Source organism: Chiloscyllium plagiosum, unplaced genomic scaffold, assembly GCF_037043375.1.
Source record: "Chiloscyllium plagiosum isolate Xiang-an unplaced genomic scaffold, Cpla_swu_hap1 HiC_scaffold_9, whole genome shotgun sequence".
In the NCBI taxonomy this organism is placed as follows: domain Eukaryota; kingdom Metazoa; phylum Chordata; class Chondrichthyes; order Orectolobiformes; family Hemiscylliidae; genus Chiloscyllium; species Chiloscyllium plagiosum.
The window spans coordinates 37,042,845-37,064,250 of NW_028270147.1; the positions used below are offsets into that span (position 1 = coordinate 37,042,845).

The following is a 21,406-nucleotide window of genomic DNA, read 5'->3' on the forward strand; positions in this document are numbered from 1 at the left end:
TTGCTATTACTCCCTTGCTATTGTCAAGTTAAACAATAATTCAATCTCATCCATCCAGAAATGCTTTCTGGCCAGAGGTATGTCACACCTGCATTGTCTTGGGGAATCACCGAGGCAGGAAATCATCTGCATGATGATTGCCCAGGATTAGGGCATTAGCATTATCTCCGAGGATGATCTCATCCTGCCATTCTCTGGGGTAGCATGTGACTGAGTGTAACTAGGGGTTGTCTTGAGTGGCATGTGACTATAGGGGAGTGGCCAGAGCATCTGTAGCATTGCCAATAGTCTTGTATAAAAGGGATATATTTTCTTTGTTCGGCGTCTCTCTTCTGACTCGAATTTGTGCGCTCGCAAAGAGTATCAGAGGGGTTACCCAGCTTGTACAAGCTTTATTAAACTTTAACTGTTTGCAGAAGTTGGTGTGTGTAAATTGCATCTCGTATGCGAAACCTCAGGAAAGGAACGTAACACGAGTACTGTTAAACTATATCCTACCATAGCAACAAAAATCAATGAATGCCATGCAATAAATGGTCTCAGTGCTAGATACTTATCAAGTATTTTATTACGACAAGGTAAAGAATGGGGAAATCAATTCCCTTTCATTAACTCTCTCTTGGTTGGTTCTAACAAATTTTTTTAAGCACATATCTATCTTACTTCAACTAAAGTATAATGAAGAAGCCAAATTTACAATATTTGAATGCGAGGAATATTATCTACTCACCTGAAAAATAATAAAAACTCAGCAATCAACACACACATAAACACAGATAATAAGTTCAAAAGAGAAAAAAGTGGCTAGTATGTCAAGAATAGGTTGCACAGTCAAGAACCTGGGGTCTTGAAAGTTTTAGATTTTAAATCCAAGGCCTTTTTTTTACTCCATCTGCAGCAATATAGTTTGCAGACATCTAGTTCTTCATATGATTGTTGTCCAGATCACTTTTTTTAAAAATGGGCACAGATTCGGATTGCAAAACAGACAGGCAAGGACAGACTTCCAGCTTCGCTATGCCATCAGACCTTTTTTTCTTAAAAAAAAAGTCTTTGTTTTGGTGCTCAAAGCAGTGTTGATATAGGCCCATTTGTATATATTCCAGAGTTCACTCTATTGTCGTTGCAAATATGACAATATTTTCCCAATATGTGAAAATATGCAGTTAAGTGAATTGGCCATGCCAAACTGTCCATAGTGTTCATGGATGTATAGGTTAGCTGCATTAGTCTGTGATAAATGTAGGATAATAGGGTAGGGGAATAGGTCTGGTTGGGTTACTCTTCAGAGGGTCGGTGTGGACTTGTTGGGCCGAAGGGCTTGTTCCCACACTGTAGAGATTCTATAAAAACAAGAGATGTGAATTTCATAGTGCTGACACAGTTGGCTGGTTTCAGGCTTTTGCCAAAAGTGTGACCTCAACGCAGCTGGTTTGGTTTATCTTAAGTGGGTTCCCTGGACCTCTCTCAATTTTTGGCCAGGAATCAAGCAGCCATGTCAGGTCAGAATTCATTCACTTTTTTAAAAAGCATTTCCGTGCAATGGTCTTAGGTATGACAATCAGACTTTAAAACTCAATATTGCTACAATCATAGCCTAATTTTATTTGGAATCATAACTAAGATTAGTACATTTTCTGAGTTGTTTATTCGAGCTATTTTTTCAGATAAATCTTTGTTGCTCAAAAATCAGATTCCTATTTTCAGGAGCAGAGTTTATGATAAACTGAATAAAAGCTCCCATCCACAAACTAAACAAGCAAAACACAGCTCAATATAAAGCATTAATTCAGGAGGCAAGCATCCTTAAAATCAGTTGGAAAAATAAGGTCCAAACTAGCTAGCCCAACCCCACAACTTCCAACAAGGTGCTGTACAAACAAACATTATGCATGGCTTACAAGCCAGAGAAAAGGTGGAAAGGTGGGTCTTCTGCACCAACATTACAGGATACATATCAAACAAAATGACACACAAGTACTGATAGTTATTCATAACATAAAAAGGGAGTATCCTCATTGCACGTGATCTTCAGTTTTCACTTCCAAAGGTAAACCCCTCACCTGTTAAATCTGTTAGTATGGGCTAGATGTACATGCAGTAACATCAAGACCAATTAAATATTCAATTCAGTTCAGATAGATAGATAGATAGATTGATAGAGAAAAAAGAAAGAAAGCAAGGGACGCAATTAGACTACAAGTATTCAATTTTAATTCCTTCAACAAAATAAAATGTTAAAACAGCACATGCCACTGTCAGGAAATAAAATATGTGAAAGCTATAATTCTCTGTCCTGTCATGTGCACTAATGCTTTTGGCATAATAGGTTGAATCAGGTGTTCCCTTTCATGGATTGCAAGCAGGTCACAATAACTTGTTACAGTCATTAGTTTCAAATGCAACATTATAAGCCAGAAATAAATATTCATTGCATTAAAGATAAATTTTTAGGACATGGTTACAAACCACACCGTAATTGAGGGCCAAGGCTTTCATTATAATGAAGCCAGCATGGCACAAAAGCTCACTGACAGTCTAGAAATAAAACCAAGCTTCTGGCTTTGGACATACGGGTGCTTTTAAAATTGTCATGACCCTGGATCAGTCCACCAAATTTATTTTACAATCTGGCTAGGGGCAGTAACCTTTTTTTTGAAGCAGACAAAATGTGAGATCCTAGGTACTTACTGAGAGAATAAATCCACAAGATTTCATTGTTTAAAGAAAATCGATAAACTTCACAAAGTTGGACGTACAACGTACAATACGTAACAAAGATTAACATCCAATTACAATTAATCGGTGATAAACATGAATAACAGTGTCAAATAGCCAATGGAGCATATTAGATAGCAAAGTGGTAAAGAGATTCCATGGATTTCTCAGGCTCCAGACATTAGCAACATTGTGCATCAACAAAATCTCAAACTTTTCAAAGGAGTCAAATTCTTCACTGTTGAGGACCAAGTTCAAGAGCTGTCTCTCAAAATCCATTCCATCACAGACTATCAATTGAAATGGCACTCCTGTAGATTCTGGAAAGTGCACTCTAACATTTACTCTCAGGCACAATTTCAGCTTTTCACAGACCGCTGGCTTTGTCAAGCTGTTACTGCCTATGTTTTTCCACGTTCTAATCTTGCTCAGCTGTACAAAGCGAATACTGTTTATGGGATTCCTCCACCCACACTCTCAGCTGCACTAAACTAAATCACAAGTGATTTAACTTAAATAAACTACAGGCCTCAACTGTTTACAATTTAAGTTACTTAAATGAAGGGACAGAAGATAGTTGCTAAATTTGCTGACAACACAAAAAGGTTAGGAAAGCACATTATAAAGAGAAAATAAGAAAGCTACGAAGCTATATAGATAGATTGTGTGTCCAGCAGATGTGGTAAGTGGCGTATTAATGTGAGAATATATGAATTGACCATTTTGACAGAAGAATAAAAACATTACCTAAATAGTAGGAGATTGAAGAGCTCGGATTTGTGACCACATCTGGCGTACTGTGCACAATATTGAACACCTTCCTTAAGTAAGGATACAGATGTGTTAGAGGTCACTCAGACAGGAAAACTAATATTGGAATGGGAAGGGGGGAGTTGTCATCTAAGAAGAAAGGCTCCAGGCACAGCTTGTATCTGCTGATGCTTAAAGGATTAAGGGGTGAATTGATTGCAATGTAACATCCTGAGGGGTCTTGACAAGGCAGATGTGGGGAGGACAATTCCTCATTAGTAAACCCAGAACGAGGGGGCACTGCCTTAAAATCAGGGCCATCCAACTATAAAAGAGATGAGGCAAAAAATTCTATCTCAGATGACTGAGAATCTTTGGAACTTACTTCCTGAAAAAAGGCAGTGGAAGTAGAGACCATGAATACTTTTAATGCAGGGATGGTTAGATTCTTGTTAAGGGTTAATATTAGGGCTGAATGAGAATGCAGTTTTGAGAACAGCCATGATTTTAATGAATGGTGAATCAAGCTCAAGGGGCTGAATGGCATTGTGCTGCTCCTAATTTGTATGTTTATATGTCTTAGTTTAACCCTGGATCTGAGGGCCAAATCAGGCCTGATGACCAAAAAGCTTTACGAAAACCTTAAGTTGGAAGCCATGTCTGACAGCACAGCACAAATATTTTAATCCCCCAAATACTGAACTAACAGTGCCACACAACCAAACTTTACCACACAACCCAAATTTACCTTGCTTCTAAATGAGATGGCCAACGTCAGATTTGTTAAATCAAATAGCAGTGACAGAAAGACAAGTTGAGTTTTGTTTCTCCCCCCCCCCACTATTGGTAAAATAAATTTGAATATATAGCATTTAGGTCATCACGTTAGGCATTAGTGGCACCACGGTAGTGTAGCTACCTCTAAACCAAGAGACCCAGGCTCAAGTCCCACCAAGTCTAGAAATATGCAATAACATCTCTGAATTGTTGATTAATAAAATCATCTATAAACAAACATCACCTTGCCAACTGACAGAATCATCCTCATTTGCATTTCCAATGTGAGTTCATAAAGGGATGATTGTTGCAATTTTCACAAGTCAATTTACCATTCCAATTCAAATTGTCTATTTACCAGACACAACATAAAAAAAAAAGATTTTAAGGTATTACGACAGACCATAGAATTCGTAATGTGGAAACAGGCCATCCAGCCCACCAAGTCCACACCGACCCTCTGAAGAACACCCCACCCGTCCCCTTACCCGATAACCCTACACCTCCCATGACCAATGCACCCAACCTCTACATCCCGAGACACAAAAGGCCATTGAGCATGGCCAGTTCACTTACCCGCACATCTTTGGACTGTGGGAGGAAACTGGAGCACCTGGAGGAAATCCACGCAGACATGGGGAGAATGTGTAAACTCCAGAGTCACCTGAGGCCGGAATCGAACCTGGGTCCCTGGCGCTGTGAGGGAGCAGTGCTAACTACTGAGCCACCATGCTATGTATTCAAAACACGTCTCAGAATTGTGATTCATCCTGATTTAAGAAAGTGTTATGTAACCACAGAAACTAATTGGGGCGGCACAGTGGCTCAGTGATTAGCACTGCTGCCTCACAGCAGCAGTGACCCGGGTTCAATTCCCAAATTGGATGACTGTCTGTGTGGAGTTCGTACATTCTCCCCATGTCTGTGTAGGTTTTCTCCAGGTGCTCCCAAATCCAAAGATGTGATGGTCAGGTGAATTGGCCATGCTAAATTGCCTGTTGTGTTAGGTGCATTAGTCAGGGGTAAATATAGGGTAGGGGAAGGGGTCTGGGTGGGTTACTCTTTGGAGGATCGGTGTGGACATGTTGGGCTGAAGGGTCTGTTTCCATACTGTAGGGAATCAAATCTAATTTATTTTTATAGCAGAAAATCACTCAAGGTTCTTCAAAACATGGAAAATTAAACACAGTACAATCATGGAAATGTTAGGAACTCAAAAGTAGGATTGCAGGCAGAGCTGGAGGCAAGCAGTAGCAATAAGGAAGAGGGCAATTTTGATACGGATCAAAATGGATGAATGAATGATTTTATCATCATGTGGATTTTATCATCATGTGGATTTTACAGTAAGAATACAATAAAACACTGACAGTCCTTTCATTTGTTGCCATGATTCAGAGCCTTTTTAAATAATTTAAGAATAAAGGGAAAAGAAAAAAAGATAGAGGTTAAAAAGATCCATCAGTCCTGACCCAGTTTAATCACTATGAACAACATCTGTGCTGCCATCCTCCCCTTCTCGCTGCCATCTGCAAGACCTAACATTGTAAGTTGGCGATCCTGAGGCGCCATCTTTCACTGCTAGGCCAACATTCCTCCGCCACTGCCTGTACGAGACCAACCAACATCGCAGTTGCGTCTCTCACAGCTGGGCCGACCTTGTTTGCACATTCTCCCCATGTCTGCGTGGGTTTTCTCTGGGTGCTCCACTTTCCTCCCTCAATCCAAAGATGTGCAGGCTAGGTAAATCTGCCATGCTAAATTGCCAATAAAGTTCGAAGATGTGCAGTTAGGTGCATTATTCAGGGGTAAACATAGGATAGTAGGGTAGGGGAATGGGTCTGGGTGGGTTACTCTTCAGAGGGTCAGTGCAGACTTGTTGGGCCAAAGGTCCTGTTTCCACACTGTAGGGATTCTATGAAACTCTGATGTAGCAGCCATCAATTCCAATGCCAGGTCCTATGCTTGCTCCAGAAAAGTAAGTAGGGGCTCACTTGAGGTCCATGCTAGACCATTACTGTCACTGATGCTATCCAAGCTCAGGACAAGAGGGGAGTGAGTGTATAAAGAGAAAAAACACAAGAGGAGAGAAAAAGAAAAGAAAATGGTAAGAAACTGGTCGGAGCTGATAAGTTCCAACTCAGGAGCCCTACTCCGATGCCATCTTGTTCTTGTGTTATTCAATTATCAAAACTTCAGACAAGGGCTTCACAGTTGACCATATAACCGAAGAGAAGGACACAACAGGAATTAACAATTGACTATTATGTAGTTCTCTCTCTCGGAAAGATTGAGGAAGGACGTGATAGAATGAGTTAGACCTAAGAAAGGTTTACATAAATTATATCAGAAGTAAGCCCATCTGTCACATGCAGAGTTTCAGTACAAAAGGAACAAAATGTAAGATAAAATACAGAGGAAATGATGGAGGAACATTTTTTTTAAAAAAATCAAAATAGGTGATAAATGAGAGGTAGCAAAACTAAAAACCATGATGTTTTTCAATAAAGAACTGAACAGATTATTCTTAATAAATCTGATTCAGGGTTGATAAAAATACACCAAATGAAGATTATGGAAGGGTGTAAATAATAAGATTATCTACTGAAACTGTTTAAGGTGGTTGCAGCTACATGTATCACTGTCAAATATATTTTGGCATTCATCTACCTCGATACTAATTCTCGGAACCAATTCAAAAGACATCAAAATCCTATTAACACCATCTGAGCAATTACATTGATACCCTGCAGTGCAAGGATCTCAGAAGAGTCCTTAAATATTGTTAGCAATTCAGTCCTTCTGCACATAGTTACAAATTATTTATCAATAAAACAGCTATCCTAACACATCCAAATTATCCAGTATCAATCCAACCTTTGAGATAAGACCTCTTCCAATTCACCACCCTTGACTTGTAAATGGAAAGATTTTCAATTTGACCTGCATTTTCAAATTTGATCAGAAAGACATTTAATGTACACCGAATGATATTTTATGTATAGAACAGCCATCAAGACTTTTTTATTAGCTTTAAGTTGACAGGCTACGGGACAATAGCATAGTATTGACAATACTCAAAGTAATCTATCAAAATATATCCAGTCAGTTTGATATAATGCGATTGCATGAGAATGGGACAATCTCACATTTAAGAAAACCGCGCAACAGCAGCACCATTTAATGAAATGGGGCCGAAAACGCGTTATAGCCAATACAGGTAAGGAAAGTTCACATTTTACAGATAACTGTCTCGATTCTTCAATCATGTTAAATCCAATTCACATTGAAGAAACACGCATTATAGCAGAACCGACTTAATAGAATAGATGAAGCCCTATACACATAATTGCAACAAGATATCAACTCTCCGGAAGTACTTATCCAATTTTCTCTTATTCATGCCTTTACATTAATAAACTTTCAGTAAACTAAATGAGATAAAGAAATGAATAGGATTACTGTAATAGCCAATCTTCCCCATAGATAATTTGCTCAGTATTTATGTCTGTTGTTTCCATTTTGCTCCTGTCAATTGCCACACCCACATCTCCTTGTCATGTTTCAACCAACAACACCACCTTTCTATCCTCACAATCAGCACATAATGGATGACAGGCAGCAATGAAGCACTTAAGACTTTCTGTAGTTCGCCGAGAACCTGCCATACACATGAACATCGACTATAGACCGTCTTCTCATCACATCTGCCCACCTCTCCACTGAGGTAGCTCTCTTTCACCCTATTCCTTTGTCGAATCATTGTTCCACAGCACCATAGCTACATAAGCTACTGTTATTACCTATACTTAGTTATCATTTTGATCTTCCCTTTCCTCTGGCTTTATCTCCAATTACAAGTATAGCCTCACCCTTCCTGTCAATTCATTTCTTAATCTTACAATGTACCAGACAACCACTGCCCAACAACTCCAAACTTGGACCACTTGCACTTTTGGCCCATCACTTAGTTTTTGTGTCCAGCTCTACTAAGATTTACTCCTCAGTTCTCTAATGACCTATACCTACCTCCTTGCCAAGAGGAGTCTGTTGTATTTTAGTGATTCAGTCTAGCTTAGACAAAAATAGGGGTAGGCCACTCGTCCCCTCAAGCTTCCTCCACACCTTTGATAAGATCATGACTGACCTATGGCCTCTACTTTCCTGTCTACCCACTCTGCCTTCCTTGTTAATCAAGGATTTACCCAAATCTGCCATGAAGACATTCAATGCACAGCATCCAATATTATTGGTGGTGGTGGGGAGGGAGGATTCCACAGATTAATGAATCAAAATCTCCACAATATCTCCTCTTAAATGCAAGCTGACCTATTTGGAAATTGTGTCCTCTAGTTTTCGTCTAGAGGGAAACATCCTTTCAGCATCCAGCCTGTCAAGCTCTCTCAGGGTCTTACATGTTTCATTAAGATCACATCCTATTCTTCTAAACTCTAATGGAAACAGGCCCAACTGTCCAGGTTTTCTTCTTCAAATAATCCACTTGGCCATGCCTCCTGACTCAGGAGACCCACAGGATTATACTTTCCATGCACTGGTTTTCAAAATGTCTGTTGTTCACCATATGCATATTACTGTCAGTTACAGCAATGTTAATAGAGGAGCTGTGGTGCAGTTATTATTCTTGAAAACGGAGGAAACCTGATCACACCTTAATAAAATTGTCGAGTGGCACAATGCAGTGGGCATTAGTCCAGAAAAGAGGATCATAAACATAAGGAAGCCAATAACAAAATCAAATGAAAAATTTAGGAGGACTGTCTTGACCAAGAATTGTGACAATGTGAAAGCCTCTATCACATTGATACAGAGGGGACTGACATATGCAAGAGGGAATGAAAATAAAGAATATTAGGAGAAGCGACAAAGGGATGGATAGGAGGATGCTAATTGGAGCACAAAAACCAGCACAAACCAATTAGGCAGAGTTTCTATGGCCTGTCAATCTGCTCTGTGCTGATAATTCCAAATAATTCTATTTAGCAATCAGAACCAGAAAATACCAATAGCAAAGGTATGCCAAGACTCAATTTTAACTCTTGATCTGACCATGCAATTTTATTATCATGACAACACCAATATTACTCATTGTGATCAAGTTAAAAAAAAGTTCCTCACAGATGTGCCCCATTTGGTAACATTCCCACTTGAGTCAGTCAGAAGTCACACAGCAAGGTTTGAGCATCTAATCTAAACGGACACTTCAGTGCCTTATCGCAGAAGTGATGCAAGGGGATACTGTATTTCAAAACAGACATTTTTGTTGCAAACAGATAATTTATGAAGAAAGTATATTTGAGCATAAAAGTTCCAAAACAGTTCCCTGTGAATCTTGTAGAAAATACGGTAGAATTTAAGTTTCCTCTTTAGAGCTCCAATCCAATTGCAACAAAGACATTTTCTTATCATGCAAGAAAACTTTTTAAATTCACATTAAGGCAATGAGAGAATCTTGAAATTTAACAGTCCATCATTGTACTTTAGCTGAAAGACCTTGGGCTGCAGTCTTTCCCCACTGCCCCAAGCTTTAATGTGTCCTTCAGCATGTAGACCTGGACTGTGGAATATGCCAGTCTGCAGCACACTACGGAGCACAACTCTGTGCACCGGAAGATCTCTGGAAGGGCTTATGCCCAAAATGTCAATTCCCTGCTCCTCGTATACTGCCTGACCTGCTGTGCTTTTCCAGCACTACACTCTCGACACTGGAAGATCAGCAGGTTTTGAGTAGACCAAAGAGCCTTTTTCACCAAGTTGATGGTCTTCCAGGCGCAGTTAATGTTGGTCTCAGTGTTCATCCCGGGGAGCACAAAGATCACGAAGCTGCCTGGGAAAACCTCAATAAAAACCACTGCATCTCTCTCAAACCTTCTTTGCAATGGCACATTCCAGAACAGACTTTAAAACAAGGTCCCATTTTAGGTGAATATAACAAATTCCACTATCATTAATAGAAATTGCTGGAAATGTTCAGTAGGTTTGGCAGCATCTGTGGTGAGAAATCAGAGTTAATATTTTGGGTCCAGTGACCCTTCCTCAGAATTGATGGTAGCTAGGAAAAAATTGTTTTTTATGCAGAAGATATGGTGGCAGGGGAGGGTAAGGAATAAATAATAAATGGAGATAGAGTCCAAAGAAAGAGAACAACAGTTGGACAAAGGATTGAACAACAAACTGTCAGGAGGAATGAATAGCTACTAATGGGGACAATTAGTGGCTAACATAGCCAATCATTTTCTCAGCCTGATATGCATTTCTTTCAGTATTTAGAGTCAGATTTAGAGCACGGAAACAGATCCTTAGGTCCAACTCGTCCATCCCAACCAGATATCCTAAATTAATCTAGTTCCATTTGCCAGCATTTGACCCTTATCCCTCTCAACCCTTTCTATTCATATATGCATCCAAATGCCTTTTAAATGTTGTAATTGTACCAGCCTCCACCACTTCCTATGGCAGCTTATTCCATACACACACCACCCTCTGCATGAAAAAGTTGCCACTTAAGTTACTTTTAAATTTTTCCCCTCTCACCTTAAATCTATGCCTTGTAATTTTGGACACCACACCCTGGGGAAAGGGGTGTCTATTTACCCTATCCATGCCCCCCCATAATTTAATCAACATCTATGAGATCACTCCTCAGCCTCCAATGCTCTAGAGAAAATAGTCTCTCCCTGTAGCTCAAACCTTCCAACCCTGGCAACATCCTTATAAATTTATTTAGTCATTATCGCATTGTTGTTCTCCTGTTTTCACTGGTATTGAAAGTGCGACTGCACTTCAAGAATACTTTGTTTTTACATTGGTAGTTTGTCCAGACTCAGCAGACCTGCAGTGTTAGCTTCACCCAATGTGGACTGATACAATTGCGATTCCTCGGGAATTGATTCGTCCATATCACCCAAACAACAAATTACTATCCAATCAAAAAGTATTGGACAAACCAAACTTCGGTTAGAGAGGCAAAGGACAGCAACGGGATGTTCTTTTTTCTCTGAGCGGCACAGACTCTCTCAGTTCTAATCTTCTATTCACATTCTGAAACAATTACTATATCCAGCTAGAAAACAGCTATGCCAGGCATCAATGCTCCTCGCTCTGAAATCATCAGCTCACAACCATGCTGAAGAGCTGGGTAGACTTCCTCATTAGTTGCCATGTGTTTTTCTATCCTCTCTTTCCTTGCCTGCCTGCACTTCCAACTTCCAAGCCGTAGAAGTTTTCCTTAGCAAGATGTGTTGCTTTTCTTTTTGAAGGCGATGTGGAAGGGTCAGTATTTTCTTCGGCGCTAACTTGCCCCTTCTGAAGGGAGGCTGGTGAAAATTCACCAGAGTAGGGCTGGGCTGCGAGGGAAACGTTGCAGGGCGAACCCAGCTCCACTCAACAGGAAACTAACCAAACCCTGTACCAGGGTAGGCCTGCAACCATCTCTATAACGTTGTTCCAAAAATAACTAACTCGGACTAAAGGTTAGCCCCGACAACCTCATTAAAGTTTGTTCAACTCCGAGAACCCTGAACTTTAAGACAATCTGAGGAACATGTATTCTTTTTTTAAAAAAAGTTTCCCCAACTATCAACATGGTCCCAAAATGAAACGCTTGGTCGTAAAAAGGAGCATTGAGAGGAGACTTTTCTATCAGTACTTGTGAAACGTGCCGCGAGTGCATCTTTTGCAGTTATCGTTCAACAAGTGATGTAATCAATAACGGGCAATGCCACGCCTTGATAAAGAACAAAAGGAGTAACAACTTGGAGAGACTCGGGATGTGCAGGAGAGGAGGGCAACAAGCCACACTCACCTGGCTGCTGTCTGCTCCGACACCCCACTCCCGCGTGCTGATGTCCCCGTGAGACAAGCCAAAGGAGAAAGCTCCGGCTCCCAAGCGGAAAGCAGCGAAAACCTCTCAGCAAAATCGTGCGTCAACTTCCCATCTCAGCTGCGCATGTCTGAGACCTCCTCATCTCTCACTCTCTCTGTGTCAGTGCCAGGGACAGACTGATCCATCTTTCGCTCCTCACTGCTCCTGTAATACCGACCGGCTCCCAAAGAGTGGGGAAAAGAAAGTTGTTTTGCTTTACCTATAAACTATTTTAAAGAAGTTTTTTTTCGTTTTTGAAGAAAGTGCGAGGAAAGAGGCCATTCGGCCCATCGAGTCTGCACCTACCCTCCGAAGAACATAACCCCGCATGGATTTTCTTGATAAACCATGGCTAACCACCACCTAACTTGCCCATCCCCTGCCCTGGAACAATTGTTGGCACGGCTGATTCACCTCACCTCCGTACCTTCACGCTGTGGGGAGGAAACTGGAGCACCTGGAGGAAACCCACGTAGAGACTGGGAGAATGTAGAGTTTGCACTCACACACAAGAGTTGAGCTCAAGTCCCCGGTATTCTGAGGCAATATTGCCACGTAGTAATAAAAGGTGTCCAGCTTATAAAGCATGTAGAGTAAAACATCAAATCTCGAGAATTACGGTTTCGAGTACTGCCGCACTCCTTATCTAGACAGGCTCGTTACAGAAGAGAAACAAATTAAGTGTGCATGGCCAGGTCATCAGTTGTAATTCATCACCGCAATGCCTTTAAATTTGTGCATCTTGAAATTACCGATTGTATTGTGTTCCAACGCAGCAAATAAAAGCAAAATATTGGCGACGAAGCATGAAAATCTGAAACAAACACAAAGTTCTGGAGAAACTCAGCAGTACTTGTGCAGTGGTAAAGCTGAAAGAATTAAAGTTTGCAATTCGATATAGAGTCACATAGTCACAGAGATGTACAGCATGGAAACAGACCCTTCGCTCCAACCCGTCCACGCCGACCAGATATCCCAACCCAATCTAATCCCACCTGCCAGCACCCAGTCCATATTCCTCCAAACCTTTCCTATTCATATATCCATCCAAATGCCTTTTAAATGTTGCAATTGTACCAGCCTCCATCACTTCCTCTGGCAGCTCATTCCATACATGTACTCTGTGTGAAAATGTTGCCCCTTAGATCTCTTTTATACCTTTCCCCTCTCACCCTAAACCTGTGCCCTCTAGTTCTGGACTCCCCAGCCCAGGGAAAATACTTTGTCTACTTATCCTATCCATGTCACTCATAATTTTGTAAATCTCTATAATGTCACCTCTCAGCCTCCAACATTCCAGGGAAAACAGCCCCAGCCTGTTCAGACTCTCCCGATAACTCAAATCCTCCAACCCTGGTAACATCCTTGTAAATCTTTTCTGAACCCTTTCAAGGTTCACAACATCACATTCTCCCCATGTCTGCATGGGTTTCCTCCGGGTGCTCCAGTTTCCTCCCACCATCCAAAAATGTGCACGTTCGGTGAATTGGCCATGCTAAATTGCCCGTAGTGTTAGGTGAAGGGGTGAATGTAGGGGAATGGGTCTGGGTGGGTTGCTCTTTGGAGGGTCGGTGTGGACTTGTTGGGCCAAAGGGCCTATTTCCACACTGTAAGTAATCTAATCTAATCTAATCTAATCTAATCTTTCCAATAGGAAGGAGACCAGAATTGCATGCAATATTTCAACAGTGTCCTAACCAATGTCCTGTACAGCCGCAACATGACCTCCCAACTCCTGTACTCAATACTCTGACCAATAAAAGAAAGCATACCAAATGCCTTCTTCACTATCTTATCTACTTGCGACTCTACTTTCAAGGAGCTATGAACCTGCACTCCATGGTCTCTTTGTTCAGCAACACTCCCTAGGACCTTACCATTACATGTATAAGTCCTGCTAAGATTTGCTTTCCCAAAATGCAGCACCTCGCATTTATCTGAATTAAACTTCATCTGCCACTTCTCAGCCCATTGGCCCATCTGGTCAAGATCCTGTTGTAATCTGAGGTAACCCTCTTCGCTGTCCACTACACCTCCAATTTTGATGTCAACTGCAAACTTACTAACTGTACCTCTTATGCTCGCATCTAAATCATTTACATAAATGTCAAAAAGTAGAGGACCCAGCACCGATCCTTGTGGCACTCCACTGGTAACAGGCCTCCAGTCTGAAAAACAAGCCTCCACCACCACCTTCTGTCTTCTACCTTTGAGCCAGTTCTGTATCCAAATGGCTAGTTCTCCCTGTATTCCGTGAGATCTAACCTTGCTAACCAGTCTCCCATGGGGAACCTTGTGATATGACTCCTACAATCATATAGAAGAGTCACTTTGGCCCTTTGAGTCTACACTGACAAAACTACAAAGTCTACACAGCCCCACTGAACAAAGAAGAGTTCTGAAGAAGTCGCATCACACTTGAAACCAATGTGTTTGTTTCTCCACAGATACTGCCAAATCTGCTGAGTTTCCCTGGCAATCTTTGTGCTTGTTCCAACTCTTCAAATTCATTTTACCCATCATCCTTTGGTTTCTCATCTAGTGACAGCTTGGTTTTAAAGTTCTAAATTGTTAAGGTGTTCCATGTTCTCACTTTCTTTTAGCTCTGTGACATTATCCAGACATGGAACTCTCCAATTCTGGCCTCTTGTATATCTTCAAAGTTACAGCATAGATAGCTATATGATGAGCAATAGCACATTGAAGCCAAATCTCTATGCCTTTAAAACGCCAGCATGTCAGAGTAACCAATTATCCAACTTATAATTCTTGTTTCAAATCTTCTCTTATACATATGAGAGTGAGTTTGATACATGGACAATGCCCAGCTTATTTGGAAGTAGAGATCTGCTGCTTTCCCATCCACCTTGACCGGTCTCCCAAATAACAAGGAGCAGGTATGGCATCAGGCAATCTGCCTGCCCTGAGGAATATTGAAACCCTTAACTGGACATGAACTGCCACTTAAGGTATTCATTATACCTCTGCTGCAACCTTTCAGTCTGCAGGGAAGACAAAAACAAGGCTAAGAGCATTGGCAGTGTGAGCTACTGTCAGGCAGGAAGGTGGAGAGATACATCTTTTTTTGGGGGGGGGGTGTCCCTTGTAAAAGCACTCATCAAGATGATACCCTCACTTTGACCCTCCACCCTCCTATCCTGTTCTCCATAATCCTTATTGGGGTTTCCCAGCTTTGTCCACTCAAACTCCTCATAGTTACCTGTTATCAAGGTAACTTCATGAAACTGATTGTAGTCCAGGAAGTGGGAAGTTTTTATCAGTAGCTGCTGATGCTACAGAGAATCCTCATGATTTAAAGACTCATTTAAATTTTTGCATCTTGATCTTTTCAATCTACATTAACTCCCACCCATGTTCTGTACAATGGTCAATAAAGTCAGCATTTTAGTTGGTGATTTTGGAGAAGATTTATAGCTCAGGTTGTAAGTTTGCTTGCTGAGCTGATAGATTTGTTCTCAGATGTTTCATCACCATGCTAGGTAACATCATCAGTGAGCCTCCATTGAAGCGCTGTGTTCTGTCCCACTTGCTATTTATCTGTCTTGGTCTGGTGTAGTGGGTGATATATCACTTCCGGTTCTTTTTCTGAGAGGTTAGTAAATGGGGTCCAAATCGATATGTTTGTTAATGGAGTTCCGGTTTGAATGCCAGGCCTCGAGGAATTCCCGTGCATGTCTTTATTTAGCCTGTCCTAGGATGGATGTATTGTCCCAGTCTAACTGGTGTCCCTTTTCGTCTGTGTGTAAGGATTCTAGTGATAGTTGGTCATGTCTTTTGGTGGCTAGTTGGTGCTCATGTGTCCTGGTGGCTAGCTTCCTTCCCATTTGTCCAATGTAATGTTTTCTGCAGTCTTTGCAGGGTATTTTGTGTATGACATTTGTCCTGCTGGTTGTTGGTCCAGGGTCCATTAAATTCATCAGGAGCTGTTTCAGTGTGGTTGTAGGTTTGTGGGCTACCATGATACCTAGAGATGGAGTAGTCTGGTCGTCATCTCCGAGATGTCTTTAATGTATGGCAGGGTGGCTAGGGTTTCTGGGCATATAATGTCTTGTTTAGTTCTGTTGTGTACAAATCGGCAAATTGAGCTTATCAGGTACCCTTGTTCTTGAATACGTTGTACAGGTGTTTTTCCTCAGCTTCTCTTAGTTCCCAGGTGCTGCAGTGTGTTGTGGCTCATTTAAATAATGTCCTGATGCAGCTCCATTTGTGGGTGTCGGGATGATTGCTGCTGTAGTTGAGTATCTGGTCAGTGTTGTGGCTTTCCTGTAAATGATGGTCTTTAGTTTTTCATTGGCTTTGCATTCTACCATGAATCTAGGAAGGGGAGTCACTAATATCCAGATGAAGAGTGACACCAGTTTGGCTGGGACAATGAATCCATCCTGCAAAAGGCTAAACAAAGTCACGCACGGGAATTCCTAGAGGCCTGGCATTCAAACTGGAATTCCATTAACAAACATATTGATTTGGATCCTATTTACCAACCTCTCAGAAAAAGAACCAGAAGTGATATCAACCACCATAACAGACCAAGACAGATAAATAGCGAGTGGGACAGAACACCAGCGCTTCATTGGAGGCTCATTGATGTCACCTAGCATGGTAACAAAATGTCTGAGAACAAATCTACCAGCTCATCGAGCAAACTTGCAACCTGATTTTCTTTGGTTTTAGTGCAGGATTGACTACCTTCATTTTCTGCTTTCAGTCTCTGTTGGTTTATGGCTGTACCTTGCAAGGATATCTTTGAACACCAGGAAGCCGATAATACTGAGTTAGTACTGTAGTACTATGAGTTTTCTATGAGTATTTTCCTTTGCAAAGCTCACCTCTTTGACAATAAATCAGATGTGCTTTGTATCCAGATAGAAACCCTAATTAACTATTTTTTGGATCCCCAATTCTATTGTATCTTGGAATTAAACACACAGTTTGAGCACTTCCCTGTGAGATTTGTAAACTAACAGTTCAGCACAGCTGCTCATCAACTTCAGATTCTTCAGTGATGACGACCAGACTACTCCGCCTCTCGGCATCATGGTAGCCCACAAACCTATAACCACACTGAAACAGCTCCTGATGAATTTAAAGGATCCCGAACCAACCACCAGCAGGACAAATGTCACATACAAAATACTCTGCAAGGACTGAGAAATCATTACATTGAACAAATGGGCAGGAAGCTAGCCACCAGGACACATGAGTACCAACTAGCCACCAAAAGATGTGACCAACTATCACTAGTATCCTTACACACAGACGAAAAGGGACACCAGTTAGACTGGGACAATACATCCATCCTAGGACAGGCTAAATAAAGACATGCACGGGAATTCCTAGAGGCCTGGCTTTCAAAAAAAGACGTATCCCTCCACCTTCCTGCCTGATAGTAGCTCACACTGCCAATGCTCTTAGTCTTGTTTTTGTCTTCCCTGCAAACTGAAAGGTTGCAGCCGAGGTATAATGAATACCTTAAGTGGCAGTTCATATCCAGCTAGGCTTGTGGTTGGGCTGAATTCAAAGCAGGTCACATGGTCCCCATAACTGCTCCATTTAACTTTAGGTTAAAGAGAGAATCCAAAAAATCAAAGAAAAAATCAGAGAAAACTCTGTATTTGTTGCATCTGAGCCATGTTGATAAAGCAAAAGATCACGAGCTTTGTGATGTAGGAATTAATGCTGGGGACATTGTCTGAATGAATTGCAGTTCCCAAAAGTAAAGCTACATAAGTTTGAGTATGTATCAGATAATAACATAAATAACAAAGATCTGGATAGTGAAAAAAAATGTAATGTGAAAACATTCTGGAATACAGAAACGGGAGTAGGCCATTCAACCTTGGAACCTACACTTCCATTTAATTAATTTATCACAGAGCTGATACCTCGACTTCATTTACCCATTTTAGCTCCTTATCAATTTTTAGGCTGACCTATTAAAAATCTCTTGCTTATACTAATGTAAAAGTCAATTTTCTAATCCAAAATGTTTGGTGAAAAAAATAAAAGCTCACTGTTTATACCCATAACATTTTGAAAATATTGAAATGTAACCTTTCCCATTGCTTTGCTATGGCTGAATTGTCAAGTCAGAGACTGTTCCCGTCAACCCACCCTTAAAAGTGTAATGAAGATGAAATAATTAGGCAAGTTAGCCTGGAGAGGTGTCCACCCCCTTCTTGCCACTTTATTAATTAACTGCTGGGAGACAAGATCCACTGCAAACATTTGACCCACAGTTAATGAACAGATAAGGGCCTCAACTTGCTAAAGGCCCAATTACCTGCCTGCCATATTCGGATGGTGGGCATCGATTTTGCTCCATTCTTGGAGAAATCTGAGGCATGAAATGAGGGTGAGGGTTAGGCTGAGTGGTTGACCTCTGAAAGCCAACCTCTGACCTTGCCTGCAACATCCCCTCTCCTTGCAACCTTCACACACAAGAAGCAAAAGGAAAAGACCCACTGTCTTGCCATTGGATCTCCTGAACAGTAGGTTTCAACTGATGGTCTTTAGGAAATGGAACTGATCGGCCTACGATTGGGCAGCACTTTCAGCAAGCTGGGATGCCACTTTCCAGATCTGCAGTTCACCTTGAATCTTGCTGGTCAGTTCTTAAGTTGATTGGCATGCTATCCAGTGCATTTTCTCTGTGATGAGGGCAGTGTGTTAGACCCCCTCCCACACTTGGTCTGGTAAAGGGCCAGTAGTCAGGGGTAAATATAGGGTGGGGGAATGGGTCTGGGTGGGTTACTCTTCATAGGGTCGGTGTGAACTTGTTGGGCCAAATGACCTGTTTCCACACTGTCGGGATTCTAAAAAAAAATCAAAATCTCTATATCTATCCTATTGAATGCTTTTAAAGTTTTAAACTACCCAAACAAATCACACTTTAAACTTCTACCTTCAAGAGATTACAAGCAAAACTTAAAGATGCATGAATTGGAGTAGGCCACTCAGCACTTCAACCCTGCTTTGTTACTCAACAAATTATGTTTCACCTTTCGCCTTTACTTCACCTCTTGCACTATTCCCATATTCATTAATTCTCTTAAATTTGTCAATCTCTATCTTAAGTATACTCAATGACTGAGCATTCAATGCTGGTGGAAAGTTTGGAAGATTCACAAGCATTTACTTGTGTGAAGAAGTTTCAGTCTGAAATGGCTGACCCTGATTCTGAGACCGCGACCCTGTGTTGTAGATTTTACAGCTGGGAAAACATCTAACCTGCCAAGTTCCTTCGAAAGTTTTGTATATTTCAATTAGATTACTTTTCATTCTCCTAAACTTTAGGGAATACAGATCTTGACTCAATCTCTCTCCATAGACACATCTTTCTTTCCAGCAATGAGCCCTGTATTGTGTATTCTTTTATCACACTAGTGCTAAAACATAAGAACGGATCTTATAGCCAATTTTAAAAGCCTTTTTGATTTAGGGACAATAGGCACTGTATCACTGCTGCCATCGTAGTGACAAATAAGATGTGCTTTATCTAAGATTGAAAGACTTCTTTCTTGAATACATCAATCAGAAATGGGGCAAATACTGATTTATTTGTCCCCTTTCTATACCAGTAAGTGATGCTATTTTCTCCAGATGCAACAAAATAACAAAATAATTGTAGATAACTAGTGATGTATCAGCAAATAAGTATTTTTTCATAATAATATCACAATTGTCATTTCTCTGGGCTGATATCCATGGTCAGTTTCCATTCCAAATAATGGGTTGTTGCTTCAGTTACTGCTGCAAAAGTGACACTTCTGTAAAGTAGTACATTAATTTATAAATCTTTCATCATTATTCAAATCCACTTCATCAATCAGCCTATGGCACAGCAGTGACTGACAAAGGGCAACTTTCATATTAGTTTGCACTTGCACAGAAATCTTAATGCGAAGTCAGATTCAGAGGGGTACTGGTGCACTCACAGTTTTGTGGTCAAAAACCCTACAAACTTCAGGGCACAAAGAATCAATTTCCAGAAGCAGTTGGAGGGGATTAAGAGACATAAATTATTTGGTGAAAGGAATTTGTCTTGTTCTCAAAATTACTTGTATGCTGCCAACAGCGAAGAACTCCTGCCCGAAACGTCGATTTTCCTGCTCCTCGGATGCTGCCTGACCTGCTGTGCTTTTCTAGCACCACTCCAATCTTGACTCTACAAGTGCACTACATTGGTTAAATAGATTATTTTGCTGCTTGAGATGAAACTGGTTACATTTTGGTGCACAATCTTTCAAAAACTAATTCCAGTGAAAAGATACATGCTAATGTTAAGACGAAATTGTGAGCTCTCAACATAAAAATGTAGAAGATGGAAGAGGATGCACAGATTGAATTAAAAGTGGGCAGTTAGTTGATGCTAAAAGGAGATTGGGCACAAATTGTTAGTGGAGATGCTGCAGAATAGAATATGAGTAGGAAACAACAAATTGAATGGACATAAAAACAGATATGTTTTGGTTTGTCTTGTTTTATTTGTCAGTTACTATTTTTAAGAAGCTATTTCATCCAAATTATTTAGAATAGCTAACAACCTGTGTAAATTTACAAAAAAAACGAAATCCTTAATTGTATTTATAATTCAGATTTTAGCATGCCACAATCAAATATTTAACTGACTACACAAAAATACATTTGGAATTTGGCAAAATGGGTGCATTTTCTGATTATATGGCCACACAATGTTTACCATTCATAAGAACAGTACACATATTGTTCACTCAATGCAAGACTTGTTCAGAATATTCATTAGGAGTGCCCTTTGCTCTCATTTTTTCAGTTATGTTGCAGTAACTATTTGAACTTAGAATTACTTTGCAGTGATCCCATAATCTGATTTGCAGTGCAACCATTGTATTTATACAGCAGCATTAATATGTACAAAGTTCTAAAGCTCTTCACAAAGGCATTATTAAAAAAATTGACATTAGCCCGCACATTAGGGTAAAAGATCAAGTATTTGGATGAAGAGAAAGGTTTTACAGAGTGAAAGGAGGAAACTGAGGTAGATAGTCAGACAGGTATAGAGATAAAGTTCCTGGGTTTAGATTCAAGAATACGGTGACTCAGTGGTTAGCACTGCTGCCTCACACAACCAGGGACTGGTTCAATTCCAGCCTCGGGTGACTATCTGTGTGGAGTTTGCATATTCTCCCTGTGTCTGCGTGGGTTACCTCCCATGGTCACAAAGATGTGCAGGTCAAGTGAATTGGCCATGTTAAATTGCCCATAGTGTTAGGTGCATTA

At 40.7% G+C, this 21,406-nt stretch overlaps 1 protein-coding gene across 2 annotated transcripts in view; it reads right to left on the reverse strand.

Annotated features, from left to right (window-relative positions):
* elovl8b (ELOVL fatty acid elongase 8b) overlaps positions 1–21,406 on the reverse strand; it is a 106,007-nt gene that overhangs the window by 48,913 nt on the left and 35,688 nt on the right. Inside the window, exon 1 of one of the 2 annotated variants that reach the window (XM_043699059.2) lies at positions 12,068–12,187. The exons of the other annotated variant lie outside the window; for it this stretch is intronic. The gene's annotated coding sequence lies outside the window, so the exon portion shown is untranslated. Of the gene's footprint in view, positions 1–12,067; positions 12,188–21,406 lie in introns of those variants that run through there. 2 annotated transcript variants of the gene reach the window in all.